Here is a 7,977-nt window from a genome sequence, read left to right on the forward strand (position 1 = left end):
TCTGGCTGTATTACAGCATTTCAAGGAAAGTTGTGCCACCATGGATTTTTCTCAGGGGCTGCTAAGGCCTACTTTTATTTTGTTTTTTAAACTGTGATTGGCTAATTTCCATCCAAGTTGGCCATTATAAGAATCTTGTAAATTAAGAATATGGATTATAAGTTCTCGTGTTTTCCTCTTCCCTCCCCATCTTATTTTTGTGTGTGTGTCATGCCTCTTTAGATAGTAAGCCTTAGGGCAGGAACTATGTTATTTGTATGATTTATAAGCTGCTGTGGGAGCTTTTCTAGCTGTAGATTAGGGTTTAAATGTTTTGATTAATAAAATAATTTCCAAGCTATTACTAGTTGATAGCCAATAAATTTTCTTTATTTATACATTACAAACGGTGAAATAACTGAGATTGCTAAAAAAATAGAACCAAATTACGATTGCCTGAAAAGAAGATGAATGCCTGCATGCTCAAATTATGGGTCAGGAACCCTGAAGGATAGGGGAAACTTGAGTTCTGGGAATGATTCACTTCTGTGAGAACATAGGCAGTCACTTGTGATCTTCCCTGTGGCTAGCAGATCTTCATGTCAATATCTTTCATATTTAATAATAATTACAGATTCTCCATACAGTGGTTGGTTGCAGCTCATATTATGTGAGAATCTGCACGCACTGACATGTGATCTGAATGTGCACACATGGATGTACACATGCTTCAGACAATTTCCACAAGTTTTCACCTTTCCCAAGAAGCAAATATTGAGATAGGAGCACATAATGCCTTCACAGAGCCTGTCTAAGGCAGCAGCATCTACTCAGCCAATCACCTTTCATTTCTCTCTTTCTCTATGATGTCATGCTTGCTCAACAATGCTGGCAGGTAATGAGGCTATTAGATTTCTAACTGATCTTTACTGGAGTAAGGGGATAGTTTAGGGGATTTGTTTTATATGCTTACTTACTAATTGTTGAAATTAGGATAGGGTTAAGTTAATTTTGGTTGAGGAGTTAATTTATGTTATTTGATTATATGTTTAGGTATTTTTATGTGATATGGGGAAAATCCTGTATGAGGTAAGAGACGAGGTATTTTTATTTTATAAGGCATTTTATCTGTATTATTTATTTATTTATTACATTTATATGCCGTCCCATACCTAAAGCTCTCTGGGCAGTTTACAGCAATTAACAACATTAAAAACAAATACACAAATTTTAAAACACAAAAACAATTTAAAAACACAATTTTGAAAAATTTAAAAACAATTTTAAAACACATGCTAAAATGCCTGAGAGAAGAGGAAAGTCTTGAGCTGGCGCTGAAAATATAACAGTGTTGGCACGAGGTGCACCTCGTCAGGGAGATCATTCCATTATATTAATGGTATATAAATGCTAGTTTGGGGGGGAAATGCCAAAAATGTTGGCCAACTTGACAAGCTTGTAAATAGTTACCTATCTAGTTGTCTTTGACTACTTAGCATTGCCTCCAGATCATCAGACAGGGAAAATAAAAGACAGCCTGGTTTTTACAGATAAAAAAAAAACATTCTGTAAAAAAAAAAAAACCTTTCAAATTCTTGCCTGTGCATGTTGAAGATGAAAATTCTCTAACTATTCCAAGAGCCTAATCTAAGTCCTGAGACTCAGTGAATTATCTTCAGGACTTAGACTTTAAATAAGAGACAGACACAGATTTCTGGTATATCAGCACACATTTCCTACCAACAGGCCAAACCAGTTCATCCCAAGACTCAGCTGTTAGAAAGACCAGAGATTCTGTCTGCCCTCATGTGCTCACTGCTGTCTTTTTCATTTTGTGTGGCAGGCTTATGTCAGGAAATTAAAAGAGAGGAGCTGGGGCAAAGGTGAGTAGCTGGATGCATATCACCCTCTTAGCTAGGGACCTTGGAATCAGGGTGAAGATAGGAGGGCACCTGGATAGTCCCTGTGGGCAGCAGACATAGTCTTTTGAGGCTTCTTTGAAGACTCCTTGAGTTTCCTCAGGAAAGAAGAAAGAGAAGAATGTCACATTCTTATTTGTTTGTAAAAGAGATGCCTAGCCCCTTCGAAGAATTGCCGTTGCTGGGAGAAAAGGGAAGGCTTTTAACTCCATTACCCTTTGTAGTGCAAATACGTGCGCATCAGGCACAATGATGATATGGAGAGATAAGACATACTCTCAGCTCATCTTTCCCTGTATCCCCCTGTTCTCAGCTCCCTAGTATCTCTTGCTCTAGCATTTGAGGCAACCACCAGCTTAGCAGCAAGACAACTATATGTGGTGTGGGGATGCTAAGTTGAGATTTTAGTTCAGGCTAAGATTAGTGTGGAGATGGCTGTGAGCTACTCTGCTTAGTCCTCCCTTTCTCTCTCAGCTCTGTCCAAGAAGCCATGCTATGCAGGTGAAGGAATCTACCACTCTGAATGCAACTCTTTTCTCTCCTCAAGATGCAGAGCCTCAGGCTTTGGAGACCACCTATGTCAAGAGGATCCCAGCCATCCAAGAGGAGGTAATGATCCTGTAGACCAATTGCCCCAACATCACCTCTTTAACATACCCTAACATTGACTCTGGCACAAAGTGTTGGTTTTGCACAATGTACTTTAGCACATGATGCCCGGAGCCATATCTGGAAGAATGGACAGGGGGATGGCATCCAAAAATAAGCCTTGTGCCACCAGATCATAGCACTCCCTTTAGGAGAAGATCCCCTGATACGCCTTTAGCATTTTGTCCATTCCAGGACTTCATTTTTGTATAAATTACTTTCAAATATGATGCCTTCAAGCCAACCACTGCCAAAATACCTAAGAATACGGATTTGGAAATCTGCACCCCCAAATAAGTTGACATCCAGTATAACACCAGTATTGGGCACTGTTCCCTAGGAGATGCTGTAAAACTATACGTAGCCCAGTAATCCAGTTTTGCACAGTTTGCTCTCAAGTATGATGCAACTCTTTATCAATGGTTTATTGCCCTGCGGCTACTTTACTGCTATTTTCTCCTACTGCTATATTGTTGCTATTTTATTGACTGTAGCTTGCATCCTAGGAAAATTTAACTTAAGCAAGTTCCTGGAAGGAAATTTTCTCCTCTTTTCTCCTGCAGCTACCTGGACCCCATAAAAAGTCTCCATTGGGTATGGGGCCACTCCTGAGAGTCCTGAACAATATGGGATAGGGCACGGGTGGTAGCTAGGGAAAGGAAAATATGTCCCAACCCTCTGTCTGATGTCCTCCCCCCATCCCCCCAGCAGACAAGGGTGGTTCCTAGTTCCTTATTTATGTGATAATTTAGAGTAAAACCACTATTACACTTAAATATGCTGTTGGCTGCGTGCATGGAAATCACAAGGAACAGGAAGTTAGTGGATAAACTGTGTTGTTTTTTAAATTGGCTTTCCAGATATCAGAATATTGCTTTAGTTGAGAAATTGAATTTCAATATAATGCTCACTAAAGGGACTGTAGATGCATTAGACTATTATATTAGGTGGAGTCCTCTTATTGACTGTTTCAATACTAATAGGCATAAGATACATTTGTCCAGTACATTCTTACAGTTATGGATAAGTGGTAAAAATATTACTCTCTTTACATAGGGCTATATAGATGAGGTTAGTCATATTTTCTAAAATGTATTTCACATGACTCTTTTTCTTTTTGTATAAAAAGACTAATGCATGTGGGTGACCCAAGGGGAGGGAGGGAGAATGATTTGTTTGTTGTTTATTGTTCTGTATTTGATGTCGTACAATTAATAAAACTTTTTTAAAAAGAAAAAAAGGTACTGAACATTCAAAATGCTTCACATGCCATATCTCAGTTAGGGTGCCATTTAGGAAAGGCTATGTGGGTTAGAGTCTGGGACTACTAATCTAAGCACACAAATATAAACACACATATCAATAGGCTTGACATTGATATAAATGAGCATAGGTCTTTGAAGACTGAAAACTTTATTCAGATCTCGTTTCTTCTGGCAGTCAGACATTTCCCTTTCTGTCTCATATAAACAAAGAAGTGATGCAACTGAAATTCAGTGGGTGATGTTATTGATAATTCTTGATGAGGAATTCTTACTCCACTGTTGTAGGTTTAGTTCTGCTCTTCTTATAATAGGTCAATTTACTTTATCAAGTCAAGGAAATAGATTTGGCGTGGAGGCAGATTAAATGGATGTGTTAGATACAAACTTAATGTAGCAATGGAAAAAATATGGCCATCCAGTTGTTGCTGGATTATAGCTCCTGTCATCCCTGACCATTGACCATATTGACTGGGACTGGTGGGAGTTGGAATCCAACTAATCAGGAGGGCCACAGGTTCCCCATCCACAATCTAATGAAAATATGATTTTTATGCAGCCCCTTTTCAGACTATGGCTATACAGTAGTCCCTGTATGCTACAATAGATGGATCCTAAACATAACTGAGAGCCAGTGTGGTGTAGTGGTTAAGGTGTTGGACTACAGCCTGGGAGACCAGGGTTCCAGTCCCCACATAGCCATGAAGCTCATTGGGTGGCCTTGGGCCAGTCACTGCCTCTCAGCCTCAGAGGAAGGCAATGGTAAAACCACCTCTGAATACCGCTTACCATGAAAACCCTATTTGTAGGGTTGCCATAAGTCGGAATTGACTTGAAGGAAGTCCACTTCCATTTTTCAAACATAACTACATGGCAGTAAGTTGTTGTTTTTTAATTTCACAGGGTCATACTTGGAAGTAAGTGTGCTCATATAAACATTTTATCCTTTATGCACATAAAGTAACTTTAGAGGTTGTTGCGATCACTAGAAATAAGCTTGCCTATAGAATCGAATCGTCTATAACAATAATATGAAATATTAGAAGAAAATTACATTTAACAGCAATGTCATTTCTCCATATCTTGGTGCTACTTAGCTAGTGCAGTATGGGCAAACTGATGAGATAGGTCTAGGTACTCAATGGGAAATCATAACCAGTTGTAATGTGGCCTATGAGAGATTTAGGACTTAGCATGATACATTTTAGCACCCATTGCTGATTATTCCTATTGTTCCTACACATTATTAAGGAAGGTACCTGGATACAATTTGGGATTCTTTTAAAATCGCATTTGTTGATCCTGACCTATATGCAAGTTTGAACTTGTGCCAGAGATGACCAGAATCTTATTTCCAATATCAGGGCTGAGTCCTGAAAGATAGAAAGTAATACAAGTTCCCTAACAGAGCAGTCCTGATGAGGGATGAGGAAGGAGTGACATGGTGGACCTTCCACTCCATCCCCAAGTTCTGATAGTTTGCACTGGCCAGAGCACAAACTGGATGGGAGCATATTTTTTTATTTTACCAGCTCCAGATTGGTATAGCTGATGGCCTAAGGACTGGGCCCCTTGAGAGAGCTGCAGGGCTCTGAATCTAGCAGATCCAAAGCCACCAGGATCCTGCCCTGTTTCAGGATTTTCCATTTGCTACCACAGCTTTTATTTGTTTATTTGATTTCTTATAATGTCCCAGGGTGGGTTACAACAATATAATACAGAATTCTAAAAAGAAATAAAGCAGTAAAAACAAGTAAAAGCACTCTAGCTAGAGTCTTCTACCCATTACGGTGAAGCTTGTGGCTCTGCAGTGGCAGAATCCCCCCCCCCAAGTTTCTGCTCTTGAAACATTTAAGGCCTTTTAGTTTAGAGAAAAGGTGAGTAAGAGGTGACATGAAAGAAGTGTATAAAATTGTGCATAATATGGAGAAAGTGGACAGAGAAAAGTTTTTCTCCCTCTTTTATAACACTAGAACTCGTGGACATTCAATGACGTTGAATATTAGGAGATTCAGGACAGACAAAAGAAATGTACTTCTTCACGGAGTACATATTTAAAGTATGGAATTTGTTCTTACAAGAGGCAGTGACGGCCACCAACTTGCATGGCTTTAAAAGACAAATTCTTGGATGATAAAGTTAACAGTGGCTACTAGCTGTGATGTCTATGCTCTGCCTCCATTGGGGGAGGCTGTATGCTCCTGAATACTAGTTACTGAAAATTGCAGGAGGGGAGGGTATTGTTGTACCCAGGTCCTGCTTGCAGGCTTCCCACAGGCATGTGGTTGGCCACTGTGAAAACAGGATACTGGACTAGATGGGCCTCTAGCCTGATCCAGCAGGGCTCTTATGTTCTTATGCTCTCTGCTGGCAACCAACCAATCCCCAATCCAAAAAGCCATCAATATTGGGGGGGGGTTAGAATAATCAAGTGCCTTACAAGGCTTTACATTGAGAACTGGTGCAGAGTAATGGCTAAAGGTTGTAGTCAATGTGGCATTAAGTAAGTTGTTCCATCAGTGAAAGGATTTCTGCTTGAAGAACAGAACTTCCTCTTCTTTCTCTCTCCCTGCACCCCCCTAAATCTGTTCTAGGGGTTGCCTCAGCCCTCTTGAGCAGATTTGGGCAGAGCTTGGAAAAGTTACTTTTTTGAACTACAACTCCCATCAGCCCCAGCCAGCATGGTCACTGGATTGGGCTGATGGGAGTTGTAGTTCAAAAAAAGTAACTTTTCCAAGCTCTGGATTTGGGGAGGGTGCAGGGTGTGCACAGGGGGGAGAGGGGATGTCCTGTTGTTAGCAGTAATTCTTGTGCTGATGGGATGGGTTAATTGAATGCTGCCCATAGATTTTGTTTTAGTATTAATATAAAAATAATACAAGATAAATTTTACACAAATGCATTTTGTTCCATCCTTATATAACTATATTGCATATTCCAATAAGAAAATGGCTTTAAGAAATAAGTAAGAATAAATTTTTCTACTAAACGCATTGTTGAGGGCAGATTCTGCTCTTTACTGAACTGCTGATCTGATCTTCCTTTGAGATAAGTTGTCCCATCTAATTAATCACTGTAGATAGACAGATACAGCACAATCCTCAAGCCACTTATTCTGGAGTAGTTCCAGAACCTGCCCAACAGCCCAAGGCAAATGCTGATCCTCTCTCTTCAAGTCAGGTGCATCACCCAAGGCTGACCAGGTTATTATGGCACCTGAGGCAGAAAATCCTACCAGCACTCATCCCCAAGAACAGATAATGAATATATCAAATTTGCTTCAGCTCAGCTGCCTGAGGAGGCTGCCTCATTTTACCCAATAGCAGGGCCAGCTCTGAGAAGTTTCATTGCAGTTTGTGGGCCTACTCTGGTGTGATATGTAGTATGGTTCTGAATGTCAGTTGCTGGAAAAGCAGGCAGGGAGAGTGCACTCAGGTCCTGCTTGCAGGCTTCCCACAGGAATCTGGTGGGCCACTGGGAACAGGAAGCTGGACTAGATGGGCCACTGGCCTGATCCAGCAGGCTCTTCATACGTGGAAGGTGGTAGTTTTGGACGTGATGATACAATCTTAAAAGGGTCTCCTTGAGCGTGCTACTGTGCAAAAGGAAAACCGTTTTGTGGAGTTTGTTTTTCTCGTTAGAAAACAGCGGCGAAGTCGTCTCAAGCGAAATAAGAGTTTAATAAATTCTGTCCACCCCGCCTGCCCCTCCCGCTCTCAAAGCTTTATATGGTCTGCCTGCCATCATGCAAGCATCACTTGAGGGACGCCTTTGGGCTAATACTTCTACGTCGCTCGCTATCGCGTTATGCTTTTATTATTTGCTTCTGCCCTCATTTTCACATCAGTCAAAACGGGCGGCGGAGGCGGCTGGTTAAATCAGAGGCAGGGAGTCACCCTGTTATTTCTGATGGCCTGAAGGCAGCTTAAATATAGAGAGATAGACACAGATATATGGTGTGACTTTTGCTTTTCCATTCCTGCAGCTCAGTCAGCAACCCGCTTTAGGGGTTTGAGCGGGGCAGCAAGATGCGTGTATGTGAGCACCTCGCAAGCCAAGTTGTGGCGCAAATATCAGCCCCCTTCCCGCCTGAGGTAAGGGGTTTATAGTTAGTCCTAGTGACTGACTGCATAGCTATGCGAGGGTGGGAGAGGAAACCCCTCCTGTCC

The 7,977-nt window shown here is 41.1% G+C and overlaps 1 protein-coding gene across 5 annotated transcripts in view; it reads left to right on the forward strand.

Moving 5' to 3' along the window:
- The window catches only part of LOC133382980 (transcription factor E2F6-like), a 28,021-nt gene extending 24,264 nt beyond the window's left edge, over positions 1-3,757 (forward strand). Inside the window, exons 8-10 of one of the 5 annotated variants that reach the window (XR_009762140.1) lie at positions 1,033-1,068; positions 1,823-1,862; positions 2,446-3,756. The gene's annotated coding sequence lies outside the window, so the exon portion shown is untranslated. Of the gene's footprint in view, positions 1-1,032; positions 1,069-1,822; positions 1,863-2,445 lie in introns of all 5 variants that reach the window. The other 4 variants (XR_009762137.1, XR_009762138.1, XR_009762139.1 and 1 more) reach the window with 4 other exon arrangements.
- The last annotated feature ends 4,220 nt before the right edge of the window (positions 3,758-7,977 follow it).

This window comes from Rhineura floridana, chromosome 4, assembly GCF_030035675.1.
Source record: "Rhineura floridana isolate rRhiFlo1 chromosome 4, rRhiFlo1.hap2, whole genome shotgun sequence".
Classification (NCBI taxonomy): Eukaryota; Metazoa; Chordata; class Lepidosauria; order Squamata; family Rhineuridae; genus Rhineura; species Rhineura floridana.